Raw genomic sequence first — 27,715 nt, forward strand, 5'->3', positions numbered from 1 at the left:
CCTGTAAAACTCACTATCTTCGTTGGAGCAGCTGGGAACAGGTTTACCAGAGCTCTTAAATTAATTTTAAGATTGTCTCCCTGCTAAGGACATTCCATAGTCTAATCTTCCACAACAATATTATTTTATAACAATTTTAAAGATCAAAACATTCTATTTCCTATTATGTTAGGCTGTCTAAGAACTTTTTGTCTTTTAGTTCCAGATTTTCATTGTAATTTCGATGTTGTATCTGGGAAATTCTTTCTGTGTTTCCAGTTCCTTGGAAGGTACAAGTTTTACAAAGATTTTCTAAAACTATTTTTTTTGTGAACTATCCTTAGGTTAAAGAGAATGGAACTTAGTAATATGTGATCCAACTAATAGATGACCATGGGTAGAATAAATACTAACAAATCTGTTAACACCTAAGAGCATAAACATCACAGGATGAGTGTTGAGAATTTAGACAGCAGGCGTGCAGACACTGGTTAGGTTCCAGGGTAGGGTCGTGGATCCTGTATGACTGGGGGACAAGAGGTCAACATATGAAGGAGAGTAAAGCCACACAGAGGGATTTTGCTCTAAGTCTTGAAGCTATATAGACTTTTCTATTGTCCAGACTGATGGGGCTGGAGACTGAGTATGGGGAGTATGAAACTATGTGTTAGCATAGCTAAAGATTTCTCACTAACCCTAAGAAGCAGGGAGAAATTTACAATCACATGGAGAGTATTTTCTCTGTAAAACTCATGTGTTCATTAAATTTAGGTACTACTTAATTTGCTATTAAGGGTGACAATCCTTTGCACAGGTAAAGTTCAGGTATGATATTATTTACTATCGAAGCTGTAGCTTTCTTCCAAGGTCAATGTTCTTTCACTATTACTATCTACCAGAGTCTATATGCTTCAAATTAAGCAACAATTTTTTTTAAAACTCATTTCAGGATATTTTATATTCCAAATTTGTGCATGGTACCAAGGGATTTTCCTCTTAATATTTTTTTTTTCAGTCAGAAGCCTCTTAACATGTCAGTAAATTATGCATCTTACATGTCTTTCTCAACAAGACCCGCATCTCTTTATTGTAATTTTTGCATGTAGAGTCTCAAGATCTGAAAAAAATAGTAAATTGTTCTGAGTGAACAAAGACCTCATGAAGTATCAGTTTATCATTTTATAATGAGAATATAGGAAACATTTATTCATAATGACTTACTAAGTACTTATAAAGTATGTATAAGTAGGCATATGGGAAATAACAAAAAGACAATAGCTCTTATCATATCTTTTCTTGTAATGGCCTTAAAATAATTGGGGAGAATATATATGTATATATATACATACATATATAAATATATATATATATATATATATAGAGAGAGAGAGAGAGAGAGAGAGAGACATGACAGTGATTACATATATGTATATTGTGTATAAACAATTCTATTCAGAATAACTAATGGTTAGGGCAGAGCAAAAAGTTCTAAAAATACTACTTTGTGATATAGCAAGAGCATAAACATAAAAGTAGAACAAATTCTGAAACTTTGGAATTCCAATTTCATGTTTTTCTTAAATTTTAATCTTATGTTGCTTTAATTTTTTGCAATTAATATTGATCATTTATAGAGAAATATTACCACTGATAATTATGATCTTTCAGAAAATGCATTTCAAACCTTAAAATGTCCTTTAAACTGAAAATAACTATCTTGACATCTTTTCATTTTTAATGAAAGTGTAAATTTAATTTAATATGTAAATTAAAGTTTCAGTGATATAACTATATTAAAAACATAATAAAGATATCTTAATTACTTCTATGTAGTAGGCAAATGTCCATCATTTTACAGCAATAATACAAAGCTATGATCACAATTATAAAAAAACCAAAGAAGGTAAATTTCTGATATAAATGGCAATATTAAAGGACAAACAGAAAATTATTAAAGAAAATTTCATGTTATTTAATCAAAATTTTAAATTGACTACTTAAAGGGTATTTTTTTTTCCTTGAGGAATAAATTTCCTTTTGAAATAAAAGGTCAAATTTCAAATTTGTATCAAAATATATTGTAGTTTTCAAGACAGGTACATCATACAATTTGCATAATAGAAGCTATATGCTGCATGAATTTAAATATTGCATTGATAAAGATGACAAACTCTAGACAAAAAAATTGTGCATCTTCCATAAAGTGAAGATAATTTAAAATCATGTTCTTTTGTTGATCTTCTCACATACATATTTGATTCTAATTTTTCTTGTTCTGTGTCTTGATATTCTAAAATTCATTTTGGGGAAATATACTGAGGATATTATAATCTTTATTGATTGCTAAAATTGCAACAAATATAAGAGATAGACTTTTGAACTTGATATTTGAAATGTGATTGAGGTTCCACAACTTTATAATAAATTCCTGCATGTTGTCCTTGAATGCTATTTTCTTGAAAATCTTAATTATATCACTATTGTTTAGGAATCTCCCCTGAATCCTCTCTTATTTATTTTATCTTAATATTTCTAAACATTAGTAAAAGTTTTTTCTTATCTAATAAGATATTTGTTCAAATACTTATGAAACCTAGTCTTAAGATTATATAAAAATCTCTGGTGCTTCTGGTAATGAAGATAAATATTGGGAAACAGATTTGGTAATTAAAATTATGAAAAGTAAAAAGTTAATTAAAACATAGACATTTATTTGTGAGCTCAAGCCTTCATTTTTATCATGTGCACTCTATTTAACAATAAGAAAGTCATTACCAGGCAGTAGACAAGAGTTGAAATACAAAATTTACTCATTCATAGCACTGTATGATTTTTAACAAAAATTTAGAGAAAGTGTGCTGCACTGCAAAAACAGTTTTAACACTACATCTTTTCAATTTTCTTATAATTTAGAGGAAGCTTGGGAATACTATGACAGGAAAAAAGACAATAAAAGGAGATCAGTTTGAAGAAGTCATGATATTTATGAATCAGTATTCATAGCACAGGCATAGGTTAGATGAACTTCCTTAAAACATATCATAGAATATATTTTTTAAAGTCAGCAAAATGATAAAAATACTATATGGGTGTATTGGTGATATCATTTTTATAACTTATTTAATTAATGTCTTAAAATCTATCCTTGATTTAGTTGTTTTTGTGGTAAGTTTTAAAAACTTCTTGAAATATTAAAGGCAATATATGCTTAAGAATGTGAATGGAAAATAGATTAAAAATAAAAATAACATTATCCTGCTCCTTGGTCTATACCCAAATGACTTAAAATCTGCATACTATAGTGATGCAGCCATATCAATGTTTAAAGCAGCTCAATTCACAGTAGCTAAGTTATGGAATAAATGATCTTCAATAGATGAATGGATCAAGAAACTGTGGTATATATACACAATGGAATATTACTCAGCCTTAAAGGAGAATAAAATTATGGCATTTGAAGGTAAATGAATGGAGTTGGAGAATATCATGCTAAGTGAAAAAAAGCCAGTCCCAAAAAACCAAAGACCAAATGTTTTCTCTGATATGTGGAGGCTGAACCACAGTGGGAGCAGGGAAGGAACTTTGGATTGGGTAGAGGGGAGTGGGAGGAGGGAAGGGGTCAGGGGAGTGGGAAAGATGGTGGAATGAAATTGACATCATTACCCTAAGTACTTGGGTGATCGAACAAATGCTATGGACTCTACATCATGTACAACCAGAGAAATGAATAGTCACGCTCCATTCATGTACAATGAATCAAAATGCATTATTCTGTCATGTATAACTAATAAGGACAAATAAAAATAAAATAAAAATAAAAAAGTGAAAAATCAAAATAACACATTAAAATGAGATTATACAAAATATTTATAGTCTAAATTTGCAATTGTCTATTTTTACTAGAAAAAGTAGAACTAAAGAAACTCTTGAAATTAAAATTGTACTATCAACAAGAAACATTAGATTCTAATGAAATTCTCCTGAACTTAAAAGATTATGAAAAAATGTCTTTTTTAGTTAAGATTTTATTTTTAATTTTTTTCCAATTTTGTAATATCTACTGATTTCTGCTATAGAATATGAGTGAATTAACATACTTTTGCTCTACTTCCATCTCCCTGTTATTCTGCCAAATTTTCAACTCATAGTTTTAATTTTACATTTTATGTATTTATAATTATGGCATATACTAGTGCTGTTCATAAATATTTCTCATGCTCTGCTTTTTAAACATATGGTAGAACTTTACTTTATATCCTATTCTCATCTTTTCAGGTTACCATGATAAAATATCACAAACTTGGTGGCTTAAATAACAGAAACCTAATTTTTACAGTTCTGGAGGTTAGAAGTTCAAAATCAGTAACAGCATGATGAGGACTCTCTTTCTGGCTTCCAGACAGCTGACTCCTTGCTGGGTCCTCACATGGGCTTTCTTTGATGCTTTTGCATAGGATCAGGTGAGGGGAGGGGAGGAAAAAAGAAAAAGTGAGCAAGAGAATCATCTCCTTATGAAGTTAATGATACTATCAGAATCTTAATTACTTCCTAAATCTCCTTTCTCCTAATACAGATACAGTTTCTTTGATGTATAGGGCTTCAAAATAGGAATTTGCAGAGGACAATCCCTGTTAAAATTCAGTGTAACTTTGTGAATTCCTTGGCAAAAAAAAAAAAAAAAAAAAGAAAGAAAGAAAAGGGAGAGAGAGAGAGAAAGAAAGAGAGAGAATTTTAAACCCCTTGGGCTGATTTGCCAGGTTCCATTTTCATTGCTGCAATGAGAGTGGAAGTTCTGTGGAGACCAGGCCTTCCACAATCTGGTGATCTAAAGGTCTACCATAGGCAGAACCCATGCTGAACAACAAACAAGTAATAAATAAGGTTTGCTGTGCTAAGCCACTGAGATATGGTGGCACACATTGTTATAGTGTAACTTAGGTCATCTGTTAGCAGGCACTAAACTCTACAATTTGATCTTTATCGATAGTTTCCATAAGTTTCAGTCCTGCAAATTGCATTTATTTATTTTTTCAGCACCACTTTACTTTCATCTTGTATTATGTAATTCATTATTGAATAATTTTCTTTTGAAATTGTAGTATTCACTGTTATGTTATTTCTTTCTTAGGCAGTTCTATTTGCTTTGTAAATGTGTAAAATACAACAATATGGTTCATTATCTTATGGACATATTTCCACTTTCCTTTTCTTCATTGAATTCTGTTTTAGAGAAGTCTGATATTTTCACCCTTATATCTGACATGCTTTTCTGTTGGAAAGAACATGAATGTTTAATTTCTTTTCATTGAGAAGTATTATACACATATAGATAAGTATGCAAAACATAAATAATGACATAATGAATAATTACAAGACCAGCTTCCAGATAGAAAAATAAAACACTTCCAGAATCACAGCCTGCCCTTCAACAAGCCTTTCAACATCTTTTCTCTCTGCTCCCCATAGAATTGTAACTAATACGCTTTAGTTTCCTGATTATTACTTCTGTGCTTTGTTCATATTTTATCACCACTGTGCATATATGTTTGTATGTGTGTGTTTAGTGATATATCTATATATTATGTAATATAATCTAGCCATACATACATATATATATATATATATATACACTTATATACACCAATTTAGTTTAATTTTTAGAATTAGAAAGCAAAATTGGGTAGCAATGTCAATGAAAAGATAAAGAAAAAAACCCTATATGTTAGAAAATTATGCTAGAAAGAAAAGATAACTTCCCCCTCCTCATCCTCCTTCCCTTCCCCCTCCTCATCCTCCTTCCCTTCCTCCTCCTCATCCTCCTCCCCCTCCCCCTCCTCCTTCTCCTCCTCCTCCTCCCCCTCCCCCTCTCCCTCCTCCTTCTCCTCCTCCTCCTCCTCCTCCTCCTCCTCTCTTCAGGCTTTGTTAACTTGCTGAGACTGGTCTTGTGATCCTTGCACCTGGCTGAAAACTGATTACTCTTGATGAAAATAAGAATAAGTGGTAAAATGTAGATAGAATATTTAAAAATTGCTTTATAGTTTTATGTCAGTCAGTGATACTGGAGAATAGTGATCCTACTCAAACCTGCTACTCTTTTAAAAGAATTTCATTCTACATTTTTTGGTAAATTATATTTATCCATGCATTTGGATACCATGGGACAGAAAGAAAGAAGAAGATTGGTGTCTATAGTAAACCAAGAGAGCTAGATTCTTTCATGGCAAATATGGAATCTTTCAACTTCCATAATAAATTCTGGAAAAAAGTGTTTCGTGATGATTTAAATTGCTCAGGGAAACACTACTGTTAAACAAAAAATCGTAGCTTTTGTTAGAAATAAAATTTGAAACTATTTCTTATTTTAAAGTTAAGGCATTTTTAGCATATTGTTTACCAAACAGTTTATTTGGGGGTGTGCAGAGAAGAGAAAAATAGAGAGCTACTTAATAGTACCATATGTTCATAAACAATTAATCTGAAAAGGTTTTTCTATTTTTCTTCTAGGTGATTCTTTGTAGATTCTTTGGAAGCTTAAAACAGTTTATGATTACTAAGAGAAAAAGTTTTAGAAAGTACTAATAAAAGTTTTGGGGAATATTGGCTTTTCTTCACTTGACCAAACCCTAGATTAATAGTAGACATATATTTAAATCCTTTGGATATATTTGGGAAATAAAATTGCAAACCCAGAAATGGTGACAAAGACTTTTAAAAGATGTCTAATACTTTCTCTGTAATTAAAATTTTGATTATATATTCATTCGTGGCATAGATTCTTTATAGATCAACTTTTATTGCAAGATATTTTTATTATGATGTTCACAAAGCATATACATTCTTAATGGTATAATTCTTCAGGAAAAGAGTAGATTTATTTTAAAAGAGTCTTTCAACAAATCACAAAGTTTTTCTCCCATTACTATACTTAGTGCCTTAAAGATTTTCTTTTCTTTCTGACCTTTACAAGAGCCCAAATTTCAAACTTTAAATACCGAATGTCAGAATACTTTCCTGGAGGCAGAAGGCGCTCACTCAGAGCAAAGCTATTACACAGCTCGCATACCTGTATATAGTTTCTGCTCTAGGAAATAAAAGGTTAAACACACTTTTCATAACACAAAAGCCAAACAGTGACAAATGGAAGGGCATGTTTTTTAACCTCTTTTTATTATCTGTAATGTTGAAGAAATACTACAGTGAATAAGACATTTTAAATGGAAAATTTTATTCAATAGATTGTGTCTGACTGACATGCATGACATCTTATGTCCCAGTAGCACAGAAACAAATTTGGAAGTCATTGTAACAGTTAGGACTGGCAGAATAGAATTTTAATTGCAGGGCAATGTTTTGATGTAAAGGATAAAAGGGAAATTTCAGTCACTCATATTCAAAATAGACCAATTGCTAGGGATACATGATACACACTTATTGTAATCAATGCATTTAAGTATTTAAGTTCTGCCTTCCATTTGTAGTCCATAGTCGCTGAATTATTTATTCTGAGCAATGACAACTTTCAATTCTAAATTCTATAGGAGGCTTTTTCCCCCTTTTATCTTTATGGAAAGGGGGTATCTTCTATAACAGAAAAGTGTTGACTTTGTTTTACTATTTCTTAATTTGGAGCCTTCAGGCTTTCGAGATCAACTTAGAAAACTTTCTATACTGATTATAAAGAGATACAGAGTAAAATCTAGACAAATAAAATAATTAAACTAGATTTGAAGACTGAAGGATACTCTGGGCTGTCTGAGGATGTGAAGGACAAAAATTACTTTGTCAAAATCAGAGATATCTAAAAAAGAGCATGATACAAAAGTGTTTTTTGAAAGGCTATAAATCATGCAACATGACAACTCCATTCTTGCAGGTCAGAGAACTTCAGGTGCACATGCTGTTTAACTTCCTGGTATTAAAGTTGCATTGCACATCAGACTGCTACCTTGTCCAATAGAAATTTAGATATACGTTAACTGTAAAGTACTACTAGGTTTCAAAATTCAGCACAGTTGAGAAAATGTGATGTACTTAATAATTTTTATCTTCACTAAACATTAACATAATATTTTGAAGGTTAAAATTACTTTGATCTGCTTCTTTTTACCTTTGCAAATATGTCTCTAGAAAATATCAAATTACATATGTGGCTCAAAGAATTATTGTTGGTCAAACATGACTGTATGACCTTGAAGAATTATTTTTATTTTCTCTAAAACTTTCTAATCACTAAATTGATCAGAATGATTGACCAGCACTCTCTAGCAATGTCTAAAACTTGAGAGGGTTTCAGATACTGAATTCGCTTACTATAAATCACCACTTTCTTTCCTTCAAGATAGGCATGGTTAAGAATTTGAAGTTCTTTATTCCAACACTTTAACATTTGGATGAAAGAATTTTATGTATTTGAGGTTATTTGAATTATTCCTATTTTAGAAACTAAGTTATAAAGAATATTTAAAGCAATTAAAACTTCAATGTAGCTGTGGCCTTCTCTTCAAATAACTATTTTTATGTAAAAAAAGAAAATGCATGGAAACTCTCAAGTCTCAGCTTAAAAATATGTAAACAAGATTTTATAAGTTAAACAATTTGGTTACTGTTTTACCATTTTCTGAAAATGTTCTGTAATCACAATCTGTATTTAACCTGAGTACTCCATAAATGCTACTGCATAATATTAAATATATTTCATGTTATATATTTAGAATATATAAGATACATACTTTAAATGATCTCAAAACTTCTTTGGACTTCAGTTGATCTAGGGAGGTAAGAGATAATGTGAAAAAATGGCAAAACAATCCTCTTTCAGCACTGTTAGTCTTTGGTTTTAATCAGATTTATAAAAATTAGGTATAATCTTATAAATATACTAATGTGTTTTCATAATCTGTTTTTGTGTCCACAAATTATTTTGAGATATAAGGAAGTATGAAGTCATTAGCATTTTCCTTGATTTGACTTTTTCCCCCACAGAGTAATTTCCAAGTTTTTCAGTAGTATAAGCATATAAATTTTCTCTTTATGCTTTAGTGATTATGAAAATCTGTTTCTTCAGTGTGAAATAGTCTTAATGTTATTAATTTTAGTTGGCAACACACAAGTAACATTTCATCCATAAAATACTGAGTAAAATTGCCAGGTGCAGTGGCACAGGCCTGTAATCCCAGTGGCTGGAGAGACTGAAAAAGGAAGATGGAGAGTGCAAAGCCAGCCTCAGCAAAAGTGAGGCACTAAGCAACTCAGTGAGACCCTGTCTCTAAATAAAATATAAAATAGGACTGGGGATGGTTCAGTGGTCAAGGGCCCCTGAGTTCAATCTCGGACACTCCTAAAAAATTTTTGAGTAAAATTAAAAATTTAATGTCTCCTATCTAGATCTTGAATTTACCAAATGATTTAAGAATTAAATGACAATTTGTATATTACCATAAATCAGTCACAGAAGTATCACTTATCACATATGTATCACTTAGATGCATTTCAAGTCAATTGACTCAAAGACTTCTATGTTTGTGAGTATAATGCTTAGATGTTTGTATATATGACTACAGTGTATTCGTCTATTTTAGTTAACATGTAACCGTAGCATTACTTATAAAGTAAATGTACAAGGAAAAACAAGTAAAATAAAAATATAAAACAAAGTCATCTCTATTTTTGATTAAAAAAAATAGGAAATATCTCATCATTTTGCTATTAGATAGACATCAAAAAAAACTCCTGCAGGTAAAAACCTGATACAAATCCCTTCCTCTTGCTTTTCTGACATGTACAATGAGTCATTTATTATCTAATCTTCACTGTTTCATTGATATAATATGCTAATTAGGATTTAAGATCATAGCTTCTGCAACACCTTTATAATGTCATAAAAAAAGAAGCACTATGTTTTCTCTTTATTGAAGATATTGCACTTGATCATGCAAATCTTGTATTTCTTGAAGCATGCACAAATATAAATAACTAAATCTCACATAGTGCTTTTTCAGAATAAACAAATGTTCTCTGCCATAAACTGGAGCACATGGTTTGAAAACCTTTGAAAGCGTGATTTTTGACATTAAAAGATGTGCTCTGAACTTTATAGCTTATGTAGTAGTAAAGAACATAGTTGAAAAGAGAATTCAACTTTCATTATAATACTGCATTTTACAAACAGTCCTGAAAATTTTCATTTGAATTTCAACTACTCCCATCACTCTTCATATCGAAGACTTTTTTAACCAAAAATAACAAATCATAAGTAGATTAGTCTTGCTTCAAGAATAAGCAATCTTAAATTGATCATATACATTTTATTAATGTATATTTTGTCCTATAAAACTATTTATAGGATAATAATAGTGGGAAAGTTAGAAATGTAAATTGTACCTTTATATGGATTTTTAAAATGTATGTGTCTAATCCATATGAAACAGATGTTGGATAATAACAGTGCATGGTGATAGGAGGAACATAAATTGTACAATTTTTTTTTTTAATTACTGAGAGGATATTCAAAATGTAATCAGTATTTTTCCTTAATTCCACATAATCTTTCAAGATTTATTTCAAGTAATGTAACTTTCATTTTTCCTACCATTTAGAATGCAGAAGAAGAAGAGAGATTGACATAACTATTACCATATTCAAATGTACCTCCCCCTTTTGGTGGCCTCTGAAATTTACAATTTTACATGCTATTTTAGTCAGCTTTTCATTAGTATGACTAAAATACCTGACAAAAACAACTTAGAGGAGGAAAAGTTTATTTTAACTCACAGCCTCAGATGTTTAATTCATGCTCTGGCCCAAGGTGAGACTGAATATTATAGCAAAATGGTGTGGTGGAGGAGAGCTTTTCTGCTCTTAACATCCAGGAAGCAGAAGAGAAAGGAAAGAGCCCAGGGGACAAGGTATAATTCCCAAGGGCAAACCCTAGTGATCCACCTTCTCTAGCCACACCCCACCTGCATACAGATGCCACCCAGAAGTGCAATATTTTCAAATTAGTAATCTATCAAATGGATTAATTTACCAATTACTTTATAAGCTAATCATTTCACTTCCAAATATTCCGGCATTAACAAAGAAGTCTGGGGAGATACTTCATAGTCAAACCCTAACATGTGACATGATTTTCTTAAATATAGCAGATGTATGGTCAATTTTCAAGAACAACAACAACAAAGGATGATAGTTATTTCATAAGAAGAGCAGAGTCTAAACTCTTCACTTCAGGAAAGCTCTGGTAGATTTTTACTTTTCTCTTCATTTTGTTTCCATGTCATTTATCCATTAGTATAAACTTAACACAGAAACTCTTTCATCTCCGTGTACTGGAAAACTAAGTTGTATTCAAAACCTACATAGTTAGAGACTAGCCAGTTAAGAATACTGCACAAGACAGTGAGAAGGTTTCTCAAAAATACACTTTAAGTAGTTTTATTTGCCCTCTTAAGTTCTCTAAAAACTCCATCACATATATAATTATTAGTGATAATGTAGTTCAGCCTCAAAATTTCCTGCTATTCAACCCCTTTACCATTTTGGTTAATTCCATTAATGGGAAATATCCTTCCCTAAGCTACTGATATTGAACTCAACACATGATGTATTTTGTTCAATGAAAAGCTAAATAACCAGAAATGACTATGTTCTTGGTATGGACACATGCAAATGGGCTGGCCTTCCTGCATTTTGTGAGCTCATGTAAATTTGAGGAAAAAAATCACACAGTTAAGATGCCTTTAATAAATTTCAATATCAGGTATAACTAAACAATGCGTGGCTTATGACTAAACATATGCATAATCAAATGCAGTGAGAAAATTCAAATGTTCTTTCAACTTTTAGTAGTAAAAAATAATACAGTTGAGGGACGGAGAAGAGGGAGCACAAAATCATGGGTAATATTATTTCTTAATCTGGAAATTTGCTTGAGTATTATTCTCTTTTGAAAATAAAATTTGTAAAGAAAATTATGTACAACTTCTGTTAAAAAATTCTTTACAAAACCAAACAGAATTCCATTGTTTTATTCATCTGTTAATTCCCCCACACTAAACATAATATTTAAAAACTACTAGGCACTTAATAAATATATGTTGCACTAAAATACAAAGAACAGCAGCTTATTTAATTTGGGGAGTGGTCACAATCCAAGACAGATGTGTAGAACACCCTTTCATATACTGTTCACTATGGCTTCATGAAAAAGAAGAACATGCAGAATAGATTTTTTTTCTTCTTGCTTATTTTTAAAGTTTTATTGGAAAACTATAACAGTTATGATTAAAGTGATTATTATGAAAGATAGCAATAAAATAATATCCTATATTTACTTCAACAACAGAAATCTGAAATGTATTAAGAAAGCACTTAAAAATACCTCTCCATTACAGATATAAAAAACTATTGGCGAGAGTGCAAGAGGTAGAACCAAGAAAAAGGCTAGAAGCAGTGTGCGCTGTGGGTGCTCATTAAAACTTATTGCTTGCTTGATTGACTGAAGCAAAAAATGTCTCAGAGAATTTTGATCAAAGTATTGAGTTCTTAGTAGGAATTCCTGACATTGGACTTAAAAGGTTCAGATGTTAATAGAGAAACTGAATCCTGTTGATAATTTTATTCAGTGAATTCTAGTTTTGTTGTGGGAAGGATGGCAAATACAGTTGAAGCTATCACACTTTTGGGGATGTGTTCTTTAGAAAAGCAATGGCTGGCCAGTAACCACAATGATAGGCCTCCAACATTGCAACAGCAGTCCCCACCTAGCTTTTGGTCCCCAACTTCTTTTAAGTAATCAGTGATGTCTCTTTGGTTTTCACCATTGAATGTTGACTAAATTTTATAGTTTATAAAACCTTCCTCTTCTTTTGTCAATTATGGAAACTTATAAATACAAAGACCCTTTAGATTTTAAAATGTGTTATCTAAATGGTATTTATGTTTAACATCTTCTAGGCTATGATTATACTTTTACTTATTCTCAACAGTTTTTTTTTTTTTTCCTCTTTGGCTATCAGGATTCCGAAATGTTGGAAAACTATAACTTAGTTATAATTAAAGTGGTTATTATGAAAGATAGCATTAAAATAATATCATAGATTTACTTCAACAACAGAAATCTGAAATGTATAAGAAAGCATTTAAAAATACCTCTCCCTTACAGATGATAAAAAACTATTGGCAAGAGTGCAAGAGGTGGAACCAAGAAAAAGACAGGCTAGATACTATGATACTATTTCTTTTTCTAGAATTTCACATTTTTTATTCCATTGTCTTGCTTTTATTTTATTAATTTAAACTTTAGTTAAGGTATTCTATTTCCATTTGACTTATTATTCCTCTTCCAAGTTAAATTTAACAATTATTTTAATTATTTTCATTCTTTGTGTTTCAAGTATTCAAACCAACTATAAAATATTACTTGTATATACTTTTATTGTTTTAGCATTTAGTTTTTGACATTGAACAGTCTTTTTCACTACTATTTCTTTTATTTTTAAAATATTTCAGAGTTCTTTCCCCAGTTTAAGTTGGAAGTCATTTAAATTTTTTCTCTCCATTTCCAGGTTTTATTTATTTTTATTGTTTTTAATCCTGTTTATTTTTTAAAATTTTATTTGAAAATTATGATGTGGTTATAATTAATTACTATAAAACAAATCAGTATAATTATATAAACATTTACATCCCTGTAAACATATTTAATTTTGTCTCTATAGATAGAAATTTACAAAATTATTCCTTACTTTGACTGAAACCTATAGGAAACTTTTAAAGATAATATATTTTCATTAGAAGGAATGGCTAGTGTGGGCATAGTCTTGGGGATAAAATGAATTTAAAAATTAACACTTTTTTTTCTTAGATCCACAAAATTCTTTGCCCACTGACTATGCTCATCTGTAGAAACTACTGCCTTTTTAAATGACAAGCCAAGGCCACCATTATTCTGAATGGAGAAAACTGAAAGCATTTTCTTTAAAAAACAGAAACAATACATGGGTGCCCACTTTCACCACTCCTATTCAACAGGTCCTTGAAATTCTAGCCAGAACAATTAGGCAAGAGAAAGAAATGAAAGGAATACAAATAAGAAGAGAAGAGTTCAAATTATCTCAGTCTGCCATGGACAGGATCCTATATTTAGAAGATATTCCCCCTATACAAAAAAAGCAAAAAATGGGGTTGGGGAGATAGCTCAGTTGGTAGAGTGCTTGTCTTGCAAGCACAAGGCCCTGCGTTCAATCTCCAGCACCACAAAAAAAAAAAAAAAGAAAAAAAGAAAAAAGCAGAAAATGAAAACCTACACCATAAGACTTCTAGAGCTTAACAATGAATTTAGAAAAGTAGCAGGATACAAAATCAACACTCATAAATCAATTGCATTCCTGTATACCAATAATGAATCAGCTTAAAAAGAAATTAGGAAAACAATTGCATTCACAATAGCCTCAAAAAAAAAAAAAAAAGTTTGGGAATCAATCTAACAAGAGGTGAAAGATCACTACAATGAAAACCACAGAACGCTAAAGAAAGAAGTTGAAGATGATCTTAGAAGATGGAAAGACCATCAATGTCCTTAGATAGGCAAAATTAATATTGTCAAAGTGGTCATGCTATCAAAAGTGCTATAAAGATTAATGCAATTCCCATTGAAATTCCAATGACATTCTTCACAGAAATCACAAAATTAGTCATGAGATTCATTTGGAAAAATAAGAGAACCAAAATAACCAAAGCAATCATTAGCAAGAAAATCAAATAGGAGTCATCACAATACCAGACCTATACTACAGAGCTATAGTAAAAAAAAAAAAAAAAGAAAAAAAATAGCATAGTATTGGTGCCAGAAAAGGCACGAAGACCAATAGAATAGAACAGAAGTCAGAGAGAAAAACAAATAGTTATCTCATATTCGATAAAAGTAACAAAAACATATATTGAAGTAAAGATAGCCTCTTCCACAAATGGTGCCTGGAAAAGTGGAAATCCATACGTTTAGTAGAATGAAATTTAAACCCTATCTCTTATTCTGCACAAAACTCAAAGTGGATCAAAGACCTAGGATTTAGAAGAGAAACCCTGTACCTACTAGAAGAAAATGTAGGCCCAATACTCCAATATGTCAGCTCAGGAACTGATTTCACTAATAAGACCCCTAAAGTGCAAGAAGTAAAATAAAAAAAATCAAAAAATGAGGTGGCATCAAGTTAAAGAGTTTCTTCACAGCAACAAAACTATTGACAGCATGAAGATAGAACCTACAGAGTGGGAAAATCTTTTTGCCACCTGCACCTCAGATAGAGGGTTAATTTACAGAATATATAAGGAACTCAAAAACTTAGCATCAAAAAACCAAATAACCCAGTAAATAAATGGGCAAAGGACAGAACAGACTCTTCTTAGAAGAAGAAATACTAATGGCCAACAAATATATATAAAAAAAATTTCAGCATCTCTAGCAATTTAAATTAAAACTACACTGAGATTTCATCTCATTCCAGTCAGAATGGCAACTATCAAGAATAAAATAACAATAAATGTTGGGGAATATGTGGAGAAAATGATACACTCATACATTGATGGTTGACTGCAAATTAGTACAACCATTTTGGAAAGTAGTATGGAGATTCTTTAAGAAACTAGGAATGGAACCACCATCTGATCTAAATATCGCACTTTTCAGTATATATCCAAAGGATTTAAAATCAGCATACTACAGGATGCAGCCACATCAATATTTACACAATGTTTACTCTATAGAGCCAACCTAGGTGTCCTTCAGTGGATGAATGGATAAAGAAAATTTGTTATATATATACAATGGAGGCGGTTGTTGGTAAAGGAATGGAACTGAAGACTATCATGCTAAGTGAATTAAGTCAGTTCCAAAAAAGTCAAAGGTTGAATCTTTTCTCTGATATGCAGAAGTTATTCCAAAATAAGTGGGGGAGGATTAAAAAAAAAGAATAGAATTGAGATCAAAGAAGTAGACAAAGGGGGATAAAAGGAAGGAAGGAGGGAGGGAATAGGGAAAGTCTATGGAAAAAAATCTGATCTAATTTTCCTATATACATATATGAATATACCACAATGAATTGCACCATCATGCACATTCCTAAAACAATAATTAAAAAAAAAAAAAAAACCTACAATAGCAGAAAACTCAGTAGGGTAGGGGGAAGGAAACAGGTGGAAGGAGGAGGGAAGAGAAAGGGAAAGTACTGGGGATTGAATTAAAACAAATTTATTCCCTGCTTTTATAATTATGTTATAATATATTCTATTGTCACATATAACTAAAAAGAACCAAGAAATATAAATAAATAAATAAATAAATAAATAAATAAATAAATAAACTGAAATGATAAGGGAAGAAAGAAACAGAATAGATAGATACTTGCATGGTAATTGCCCCTAAAAACTGCCAAATATATCGACATGCTTACCCTGATTTGAACATTACACAATGTATACATGCATCGATATGTGATGTGGTACTCTAGAAATATGTATAATTATTGTGTATTTTTTTTAAAAGAACAAGACTAACAAAATTTTAAAAAATCAAAACAACCTAAGGCAAGGATAAGGGCAATACAAGAAGAGTATTGGAGAGCTGCTCTGTTTGAGCCTTACAATGGAATCAGTCCTGGGAGTCCTGTGGCTTTTAGCCTGTCCCTTAGCTCTCCTCTTGCTTCTCTCTCCTCTTTCCCAGATCATTTATCACAGAACTGCATGCTATTATTATTACCTTTCCCATTTTCATTACTACAACCAGTTAAAGTACTTATATCTTTTTATCGGGATTATAATTCTCTGACCTCTTATTAGAGAACTATTGTTGCAATTTGCTTCAATGAGAACAGTGTTACCAATCATCATATCAATTATCAATTTTAAAAGTCATAACATATCTTACAATTTATCTGTAAAGTCAGTGAATATTTTACCATTTTCATGAAAGTTAGAAATGCTATCATCTTAGAATACAGTATGAAAGGATCATGTCTAGATAGAAAAATAATTTGCTGATGGCAAAACTTCCTTAAGCCTTAAGGAAGCAGAGATAATTACTTTCCTTGAAGGTTTTTTTTTTTTTTTTTTTTTTTTTTTTTTTTTTTTTAAGAAATGATACATCTTTATTTTTCTGGGATGTTTTATGTTGAGTCCGAACTACAGGCAGGGAAATGTATGAACCGTTTCTAGGCCTACAAGTCTATGAGATTTTTTAATTACAAGTTTTTTCTCAAAGTATTGCTGGTTTAGAGGTAAGTCTTTTTTCCAGGTTGATAAAATACAAACAAATTCATCAGGTTGTTTTCAGGTTTAAATGAGATTCCCTTTATTAAATACCTCTCACATAGTGCACATGCAGGAAATACTGACTGTCATTACTGCTGCTTCTTAAAAAGTAAACTGAAATAGAATTCAGAATATAATTTTAAATTATACTTACAAGCTCTTGATTATTTTAATTTTCCCCTGACATAACTGTGGTATAACAAAGTAGAAATGTTCTGCAAAAAATTGATCAAGTGAGGTGATGATAAAGTTGGTAGCTGAAATCTGTTTCTTTAGGGATCTGTCCTTCTCTGTGCTTCCTCCTGGGAAGTTCTAATTTTAGTCTCTATGCTGACAACCACAGAGGATCATTTTCTAATCTAGACCTGTGAGAAATTCAGTTACAGTGGAAACATTAAAGAGTGTGAAAACAGAATTTTTTTGCTATAAAAAAAAGTCATAAAATTTCAAATCTGGGAACATCTTTCTATAGACTCACTATAGACTTATTTTACAGATACATAAAAGAAGGCACACAGTAGTTAGATGTGTCATCAAAGGTCATATGGTAAGTTCTGAAAACTCTGAATAATGAGTTCAGATCTCTGCTTTCCCCCCAAAATTATATCAACTATAATGCATTATCACATAAAATGTATTAACAGATAATTGACAAGTTAAAACATGGATTCTTTTATCTCATAGTTGCTCTGTACCAGGGTGATAAAAGAAAACTTTAGCAAACCCATGCATATTCATGGTCAGATACCTTATGCAAATATACAAGTGTACGTGTTGGAAATCCATCAAAGCATATGGTATATATGTATGTAGTTACATTAAACATGAACACTGAACTAAATGTTGAGAACTACTACAATTAACATGCAACAATCTATGATATTATTCAATGGTAAATGTTTTGCTAAACAATGTCCTAAAAGAGTTCTACCAAAAGGCTGGTTAGCTCTTGGTAGTATAATATCTGTTTCCCTTCAATTTAAACATATGTCCACTTTCCTGGATTTTGATACCTGGAAGTTTGATAGAACTCACATTTAGAAAGAACATATTTTTATCTCAATTCTATTTCAGGATAGAATTGATGGTTAGCCATACCATTCATTGTCCATATAAAATAAAGCATGTATGCCTTAACTTTTATTTTTACTACTACCCAAATGTTCATCAAGAGAAGTACTAACTGAATAATTCAGGGAAGAAACTGACAAAAAACCCCATTGTTGGCATAACATAAGTTATATGCAAATACATAAGATACTAATATAGGCATATATCATTTTTTAAATTATTAATTTATATAATTATATAATAGTATAATTTATATTTATTATTAAATTAAATTATTTCTTAATATGGTAGGATTTTCATATATATATATATATATATATAAAACTAAACATATTATTTATGGAAAATAATCCCTGTGTGGTAAGTAGACTATCCAATTATTACTTTCAGACCTTGTTTAGCTAATGAATTGTTTCCAACAACATGATTTTATGTATTGTTTTGATTGAAATTGAAATAATGTAAATAATCATTTTAATAAATGTGTTCTTTAATACAATGAAAATTATATAAAAATGTCCTCTTAATTTTTTAGTAAAATCTTCTAACTAACATTTCTAATCACTCTTGTCAAATAATGAAAGAAGGAAATAGAGTATTACTACTTTTCCTGTTCTTATAACAAATTCCAGAGAGTCGTTGACTTCAGAAAGAAAATAGATTTATTAAGTTCACAATTTTGGAGATTCAAAGCCATGACACTGGCATGAGCTTGACTGGGGAATGGCATCCTATGGCAGAAGGAGATGTGCACACATGAGAGAAAGAAAGAGAGAGAGAGGAAGAGAGAGAGAGACTTACTTGATTGATTGGTTGATTGAACACCACCAGACAAGAAGTCAGAGCAATTTGGGGTCAGTCTCAGGCTTTATAACCACTCCCTTCCATAAGAACTAACTCAGGGCCCAATGAGAACTACTTCAATTCCTTCTTTGGCCAATGTCTCCAATATTCAACCACCTTTATGACCCCTCTCTTAAGGTTTCATGTGTTGGACCAAATATCCAACACATGAACCCTAAGGGGCAAACTGTATCCAAACCATAGAAGATACTAAATAAGATTTCTCAAAATACAATATAATTTCTGGGTTGTGCAGAGTATACCCATTTAATGAATTGCAGAAGAAAAGGTAAAGAAATTTTCAAAAAGACTTAAGCTTGCCTATAAATAAAGTCACATTGCTAGAGACAACTTATTAGCTAAACGAGATCTGTCAGTAACAATTGGACAGTTCATTTACCACATAGAGTTTAGTTTCCATAAATGATATACTTAGTAAGTATGCATTCGCTTGTTTATACTTCATTTATATTTTGCTTAAAAACAGTTAAAGAAAATAAGATGTGTTCAATAAAACAGAAGGAAGTCTGTGCCCAATAAACTAACCATGATAAAGGAGGTTGGTCCATTTTGAAAAATGGCATTTTAAATAAACTCAGTCATATTCTATTGAAATTCTTTTAATTTTGAAAAAATGTTCTCAATTTTTAGTAAGCAGAGAAAACGACACTTCATTTAATTTTTAACTCTGATAGATAATGACTATCATGAGATGGTATTGGTTGTTGATACTTGGTCTTTAAATTAAGCAAGGCTTTATAAATAGCCAGAGTGAAAAATAAATGAACCTTATCTCTAAAAGTACTTCTGACAAGTTGTAAATATGTAACATGTACCACCTGTTTTAGTCCAATTTTTCTGCTGTGACCAAAAGACCTGACAAGAACAATTTTAGAGGAGGCAGAGTTTATTTGGCACTCATAGTTTCAGAGACCTCTGTTCATAGATGGCTAACTCTATTGCTCTGGGTCAGAAGTGAGGCAGAACATAATGGCGGAAGGATGTGGAGGAGAAAATTAACTCAAAACATGACTATCAGGAAGCAGAGAGATCTTCAATTACCAGGGACAAAATATAAACCCCATAGGTGTGCCCCCAGTGACCCATCTCCTCTAGGCGCACCCTACCAGCCTGCATTTATCACCCAGTTAATCCATAGTAGATTAATACACTGATAAATTTACAACTCTCATAATCTTATTTCACATCTGAATTTTTGTTCTTGTATTTTCTCACACATGAGTTTTTGGGGACACCACCTTAAAGTGAACATGCAATATGTATTCTTTCAGAAAAGTTTAAATGTGGTGCTTTATACTTTAAAAATGATGACTTCTACATTGAATGCTAAATTATATGGTTATTATCATTTTTAAATTATTGTTTTTTCATTAATCTGTACCTCCTTTCAATTTAGTTTAATACTTCCTAAAATTACTTAGATAGTTCACTCAAACATTATTGCTTCCTTGAAAATTTTTCCAAATGGTGCTATAATTACATAATAATAGAGACCAATTAGTGGAAAATATTTATCTAAGTTTTCTACTCTTCTTTTATTATAAATACCAAACATTTTGCATTTAGCTTCATGAAATTTTAGAGTCCAAAATATTTTTTCTCTGGATTTAATTTCAAAACTCGTTGGCTTGAAATTTTGCTGCTCTTAGCATAATGGTAGGAATCATTTCTAAATGCTTATCATTTATTTAGAATTGTACTCAAAGAAATTGTCCATTCAGGTATTCAATAAATTTCACTTTGGTCGGTTTAGAGTTGATTATATTTTATTTAAAAACCTGAAAACTCTAAATCCCGTGACACTAAAAAATAAAAATTTTTCATTAATGACATTTCCTTTGATACATGAGCACTTAGTTTCCTTAATATAAAATTATAATGATTTGCTTAGAAAGAAAAACTTCCCCTTTCTTTTACATTGTACTGGAGAATCTCTTAAAGCACACCATGTACAAGGACATATTAACTGTTTCCTCAAAATGTCCGTAAGTGAAGAGATAAGACATAAAGTTTTGAACATAGCTGAGATCTTGTAGAAAAGTCAAAATTAGAGCAGACAATATGACTTACGTAAATAGAAGAAATTTACCTGCAGATATCCTAACGCTGAAGTGAAGCATACAAGTGAATTTGGGAAGCCTTGTATTCTTCTCTCTACTAGGGACATAAAATTAAAAGTGGATGATTCAGTACATTACGGGATCAAGCAAGAAGTTCTGGGTTTCAGATGGCATCACTGTGTAGGGAGCTAAAGAAGAGATGCCCAAATCCTATTGAAATAGGATAATAGCATGAATTACCACTTGTCAAAATTTTTGCAGAGAACTCTGGATTTGTACTACTTTTCCCTACATACTTAATGATTATATTCTGTTTCATTCTTTCAAACGCCATGTTTGATAATTTATATGGGCACTCTGTCAAAGAGTCAAATGAGTCCTTAGAGCATTGGGATAGGTAAGGAATGAAAACAAATTAATGTTATCTAAGCCATGTTGTTATGAAGAACTGGGGAACTTAGGCAGAGGCATAGGCAATAGGAGATGATTCAGAATCTTTGTAGTACTAGGGCATTGGCATTTTCAATTGTATTTTGTGCGATTGCATCTTAGGGCCTTTGAGTTTTCATTAAATAATATGTATGAATGAATAGGCAAATTGAAAGAAAAATATCTAGAGAATATGATTATACCTATGCTGTTTAGAGACAAATGAATATAGTCAACATTGAAAAGCAAAATAATTTTTTCTTGAGAGAAAAAAATGTATAGAAATTGCCATCAAGAATAATATTAGGTATAAAACAAAAATGACTGTCCTACCCAGGCAGTGGTGTTATATCTCAAAGTGGAATGTTTCAAATAGTAGTTGTGGTCTCAGAAGTTCAATAATGCTGATAACTGGTAATGACACATAGATGAAAAGATTATGATGACCTGAGTTTAAATTTGCCTCCTCATCACATATTAATTATCTACAGCAAAGAATAATATTGAATGTTACTTTAAAAATGCTTTTAATAAAAGCACATTGTACAAACATTATGTGTAAGAACTTTTTTTTCCTGTTCATCATCAGGCTTGTTCACTCAGTGAAGCCCAACAAGAACATTTGTGACCTAGAAAACATTAAGGAAAAATTATGATGCACAAGGGAATATGAATATTGTAAACATAACATAAATGAAGGAATAGGGTTTAATTAACTAAGGAGCAATTTATAAGGCAGGAGATATATTTTCCAATCAATTAATTATTCTTCTGTCCAGTTTATCATGACAGATACACAAATGTATTGTATTCTATGGAATCCTACATGAGTTGCTCTTTATTAAAAGTAGCTAGATTTTACTGTTAGAGATAGACAGAAATAAGCACAAATAAAATTTGTGTTTCATTTTCTTATGTTATAGATATGCAGTGTGGTTTTGAAAGGTGAACAGATGGGATTTTATTTTTAGTGCACATTAGCACACCCCATCAAACACTCATTTGCTTGATATACCAAACAGCGTTATATAGCTTACAACTTTAAAGTATAGTTCTGCCAGTCATGTAAATTTTAAATATCAGAAGACAAATATGACTCCAATGACCACTGAGTTGCACTATTTATTGTAAACAAATGGTTAAAAAATCATTTATATTGGAGGAATGTATCTAGCTGTCAGTTATGTAAAATTAACAAGAGCTTTTCCATTTAGAATTTTTTAAAAGGAAGATATGCAGTGGAGGAAGAAGAAATACCTGAGTGTGCAGAGACACCTGGTGAAGTAAATTAATGAAGCAATTTCTGTATTATAAGATCACAAAATTGTCTTCCACTTTGTCTCAGGTATCATTTCTGATAAGAATAAACTCCCAGTTTAAATACATTCAAAATATGTAATAGAGATGTCTACTGTAAGATAAAATCAGTTATCTATTTTTGCCAACAAAAACTTAAGCATTATTTTATATTTAGGGTTCGTCCCTAAACTTTAAATAATATTTCAAATATTTGCTTAGTTTTGTTGATTCAATTTTTAAGGAAATAAATTTTATTCTTCACTAAGTACTTTAATTATTGACTCAACTTCTTATTTGGGAATCTGGATTATGGTGGTTACAATTAATTTTAAATCATCACTATGATAATTCCTACAACCTACTGCGTTACGCACTTAACTCCAGTCCGTGCACTCTCAATAAGGGTAATGTTACCTCAACCAAGTGAAAATGAGTGTAAAACAGATATTTGAAGAATATTTAAAAAGATACATCTCTGGTATTGAAATTTCATGGAGATAAGAACAGAGATAAGGAAAATAAATGTCTAAAAGTCTCCTTACAGAGATGGATAATGAAAATAAAAAGGTTGAGTAAATACTGCTTTAGTATTCCTCCTTTGCCTGTATCCCCTTCTAAAACTGAGGTACATTTTGCCTATACTACAATATATTGATCTTAAGTATGGAGTTAAATGGGTTTGACAATTGTACTCACCCAAACGAGAGAATATAGAAACCTTTTATACTGCTTAATAATTCCAGTGAGCCATTCCAGGTAGTATCCTCAGAGGTAAATTTGTGGGTGTTTGTTGAATTTCTACCACTACAAATTAAATTTGTCTGTTTGCAAGCTTTATATGAAGGCAATCATACAATACCTACTCTGGTTACTTTTTTGTACAATCCTGTTTCAGTGAAAATTATATAATGTGATTTTGACATAATTTGGTTATCCTTTCTTCTGCTTATGGACATTCAAGGTTGTCATGCTTTTTGACTATTATTAAACTGCTAAGATATTTTAGTATATGAAAAGAATGAAGAAAAAGAAGAGATATTATTGGTGAAACATCTAATTTCAGAGGAAAATAAAAAAAAGTACTCTCTTAAACTAAGATAGTAAGCCATAAGTCTTTTCTATGTTGTTCAAAGGTTCATATTCATGTAAAAATTAAATTAAATTCATCTTGAATCAGAACAATTTTAATAAAAATTATTACATACACCACAGTATTAATAAGTGATTTTAGAGGGAAAGCTCATCAAAAGAATCAGAAAACTTCAGTATATTATATTCTTAATCTTCCTCTTTAGACAAATGCTTCCAATATTAAAAATATGTCTAGACTAATAACAGTCAAGCAAATTATACACAACTTTTTTCTTCCATGATGTACATGGTTAATTAGGAAATAAATCATATAATTTATAAAAAATCAAACATTTTTATTCATGTGTCACATATCTGTCTTATATTTGCATATCTGAGAAATAAATCATCCATTTAAATGTTTTCCTCCTCCATAGTTTTCAATTATTTCATGATTAAGTGTTGATACAAATGCAATAATTAGGAACATTCTGTAACAATACCAACATGATGATTGCATTTGTAATTTAAGTCAATTTGGCAAAGTTAAATTCAAACACAATTTGTTCATTGTATAAAACAATATACTAATTCATCTGACAAAATAAATTGTAGAGGTATTAGTATTGTTTCCTCAGAATTGTCTCTACTTTTTTTCAGTAATTTATCTTCAAATGACTATGATTAAATCTATTTGATAATGGGTCATAGGGAAATGGAAAAACAATCTTTAAATGCCACAGTTTTTTGCTACTATATTTACCTCTAAGCATCATCCATCAAATATTTTCTAATGTACTACTCATAGATATAAATTTAATACTTACAATTAACATTAAAATTCTATTCAATGATTCTTGCTCATCTATTGAAAACTGTAAGGTGCAAGTGTACCCTTTGCCCTGTCCAACATCAGTCATTTGATAGTTTCCTGCAGTTGACATTTATTGTCAGTTCACATTTTGCAATTAATATGTATTTGCTATGGTCCAAATGGGTTTGTGTCTTCCCGCCATACATATATTTAAATCCCAGCTCCCAAGATGATGGAATTAAGAGGGGGAGTCTCAGAAGGTGTTCTTAGATGATAAGGGTAGAGCCCTGATGAGGGTAATTAGTGCCCCGATGAAGGAGAGTACACAGTGACCTCCCCTTCCACCCTGAACACAGTGATGAGATGCCATCCATGAGGAACAGGTCTTCCCCAGACCAAATTTGCTGGTGCCTCCAGAATTTTGAGAAATAAATGTTGTATAAAACCTCCCAGTTTATGGTATCTTGTTATAGCAAGCCTAAATACAAAAGCTTACATTTTATTCAAAATATTGTTTTACATTTAAGATATAAAAATATTTAAGAAGTGGATCATAAAACAATATTTAACATTTGAAATATAAAATTTTTAGTAAGACCTTTGTGATATTGGTTAGACAAGAATTTTTGTGACACAATACTAAAAAAGTACTTTATTAAATTATTATAAGTTGTATTTTATCAAAAATAAGAACTTCTTCTCTTCAGACATACAGCTAAGATAATGACAAATAATGCCACAGGCTGGGAGAGAAGATTGTGGATTATATATCTGATAAAGTACTTGTATCTGGAATATGTAAGAAATTCTCAAAATTTAATGCATAGTAAACAAGAAAAAATAGGCAAACATTTTATACAGATAATTGATCAAATAATATGTATGGATGGCAAATATAAACATATGAAAAGATGTGCAACATCATTAATTATTTGGGAAATTCAAAAGTTAATAATAAGTATGACTACAGACCCACAAGAATGCTGAAAATTTTAAATCAAACAAAATTTTAAAATGGGAAGTGTTAGCAACTATATGAAATAAGTAGAAGTCTTATATATTTTGATCAAAATAAAAAATGACAGTCATTCCAGTTGAAAAATGAAAGAGTTACTGTTCCAATAATTTTACTGAGAAATTAGAGTTTATAAAACCACAATTGGAAAAATGAATGTGAATATTTATTATTTTAAGCATCAAATGATATTTCCATTTTTCATTAAAAAATCAGTTTTTTTATCAGTAATTCTCAAGAGGTATTGAATCAATTTACAAGGAGCACCAAATTATTAGCCAACATAGATTGGATATTTACCTTGACAGTTATTTAGATTAAGGTATCCTGATGTTTGCAGGTCTTCAACACCCATGATTCCTGTTGAGTTGGTGGAGATATGAAAGTAGTTGTTCAGCAAATAGAAAGTGAAAACTGTATGTTTGGGCGCAGAAAGCCTCAGCCATTCACCAAGGAAAATTATATCAGAGAATTTTCACACAAAAATTTGTGTGTGTGTATACTTCAAAGATTTTTTATTGTGGCTCAGACACTTGCTGCTTAAAACTTGAACAAATTATCTTCTTTGATAAAGGGTAATTTTCATCTACCAGTTATTTTCTATGATCTTCTTTTCTTCTGTTTTTCACTCCAGAATCTGTGCTGAAATGTGGTGTTCATTAAACAAGTTCTTAAATTTCTAAAATGTTCTTTGAAGATTCCCACATTACTTGCAACAATTTCTTCTTTAAGTAGCATCATTTTTGAGGAGATGCAATCCATATAGGTATGATCTCTTTTGTTTCAAATGTTCATGTCCTTCAATGTCTTCTGTTAGTTTTTCAGTACTTAGTTGTTTTTATTTAGATGGATTTGGTGTCAATCTTTAACAGTTGAATTTTCTTAAATGTTGCCCATACTTGTTATTTTTTTTTTTTCTTGGCTGTTATAAGTGCTAGGTGAGCTAAATGCTATCTGGATGCATGATGATATCTCAATCAACATTTTTTTTTTCCTGGACATTGGGATAGGACCTATGAACTTCAAGTGAGTTGTAGGTTGACAGTGACACAGCCCTTAATTTTAACCCAATGAACATTGAGATACAATATTTTCTGTGCTCCTGTAAACATGCAAAAACAGTATGTATATGTATGTAGTATGGATATCATATATATATATATATATATAATATATATATATGTACGTATATATCACTTGATTTAGGTTGCAAATACCAGGGTCAATTGCTATTAATGTGGAGAAACTCTAGATGAATTGTTTTTCTTTTATTATTCACTTGCCAAGAGAAACTCCTTCCATTAAGCTTCCATTCACTTTGATCTTGAGATTATTCCATGAAATCACTAGGAAAACTCACTGTATAATTCCTGTCACTAATTCTAAAAAAATTGGTGGAGAATTAAGTGTAATAATGCAGATAGAAGACTTACCCCATAAATACTATTTTTTTTACTATAGTTGTTTGTGGCTAGTTTATATTTCCTAAACATAAGCACCAACATATTAATTTCTGATATTAATCAACTCATTCTTTCTTTTAGTAAACTGTTGAACAAAGACAGAAAATCTCTACATATGCTAAAATAGTGCTGGGATGCTGAAATAGAAATATGACTTGGCAAACAAAAGTATATAAAGCTGGGTTTAAGCATTCACATTTTGTAGATAGAAAAAAACTGTTAAGGAAGTTATATACTTATATTGAATTGGCATACAAACATTAAATTTGTTTCTTGAACATGAGTATAAAGAAGCAATCTTTGATAACCAGAGTTTGACTTTAGTAGTCATTCTTTTTCTTATTAA

Source organism: Sciurus carolinensis, chromosome 3, assembly GCF_902686445.1.
Source record: "Sciurus carolinensis chromosome 3, mSciCar1.2, whole genome shotgun sequence".
NCBI lineage: Eukaryota > Metazoa > Chordata > Mammalia > Rodentia > Sciuridae > Sciurus > Sciurus carolinensis.